General features: G+C 38.8%; 1 protein-coding gene across 1 annotated transcript in view; it reads right to left on the reverse strand.

Moving 5' to 3' along the window:
* LOC109486583 (polycystic kidney disease protein 1-like 1) overlaps positions 1-240 on the reverse strand; it is an 89,479-nt gene that overhangs the window by 34,087 nt on the left and 55,152 nt on the right.

Genomic DNA, 240 nt, shown 5'->3' on the forward strand with positions numbered 1-240 from the left:
ATATTATTTATAGTTACTTTTTTTGCATGTAGAATATTACAACTTTGCACACCAGATGCTATTCACGAGTTGCACATTCCCAGGATCCTTTGCGCCCACGTGACCTACCCTGTGCGCAAAGGATCCTGGGAATGTCCAACTCGTGAATGTTTAACATTTAATTTATCTCAGAGTCTGTTCTTGGTTGTGTCTGATTTGGAGTATCTTCTGTATTTTGTGAAGATTCCAAGCTGCAAAAAT

Source organism: Branchiostoma belcheri, unplaced genomic scaffold (genome assembly GCF_001625305.1).
Source record: "Branchiostoma belcheri isolate BF01 breed outbred unplaced genomic scaffold, Haploidv18h27 scaffold81, whole genome shotgun sequence".
NCBI lineage: Eukaryota > Metazoa > Chordata > Leptocardii > Amphioxiformes > Branchiostomatidae > Branchiostoma > Branchiostoma belcheri.